Here is a 781-nt window from a genome sequence, read left to right as displayed (position 1 = left end):
TATATATATATATATAAATATAATCTATCTATGTGATATAATAATTATTTTATTATATATATTTTATTATATATATATTTATAATTGATAATTTGCTGCTTGATAAGCACGCGTTTTTTCTTTAAATAAAACAGAATTTAAACATTATTGCAAAAAAATGATATTCATTTTAGGAAATAACATATTTTATCAGCTTATTTAAAATGAGATATCAGCTTGTTAATAGTTATAAAAAAACTTTAATTGCATCATCAGAATCGCATCAGAGTTTTTCATAAAACTGTCAGTACATAGATAAACATGCATCTAATGCACATCTAATAGTTATTGGGAAAACACCTAAGCAGCTGCTTGCAGAATGATAGCGTATAATTAAATTTCTATTATCTCCAGATGTTCTAAACTAAGAAAACAATATTGAAATTCACGCGCATGCATTAGAAAGTCTGTTTACGTTGTTCCTCAAGGACTTTATTGAGATTGAAAACTACTTATTTTTCTTCCATTAGATGTTCATGAGTTTGTAATAATTTATAGAAGATTTTAGGTAAAGCAAACGATAAATACATAATAAATCAGCTAAAGATTATTTTTCAAATAAGAAAACAGAGTGAGGGAACAATATAATTTAGATTTGAAGCAAGAAATTAACTTTAAAATATTAGCATCGTTTAAATGATTGCTGTAATTTATGGTAGTGAAAAAAAATATTGTCAAAAACTAACTTTATTTCTTTTAATCTTGCTTTCATTTTGTACAATAAAATATTAACTTTAACTAT

Source organism: Parasteatoda tepidariorum, chromosome 6 (genome assembly GCF_043381705.1).
Source record: "Parasteatoda tepidariorum isolate YZ-2023 chromosome 6, CAS_Ptep_4.0, whole genome shotgun sequence".
Lineage (NCBI taxonomy): Eukaryota > Metazoa > Arthropoda > Arachnida > Araneae > Theridiidae > Parasteatoda > Parasteatoda tepidariorum.
Note: the sequence above shows the minus strand (reverse complement) of the source record.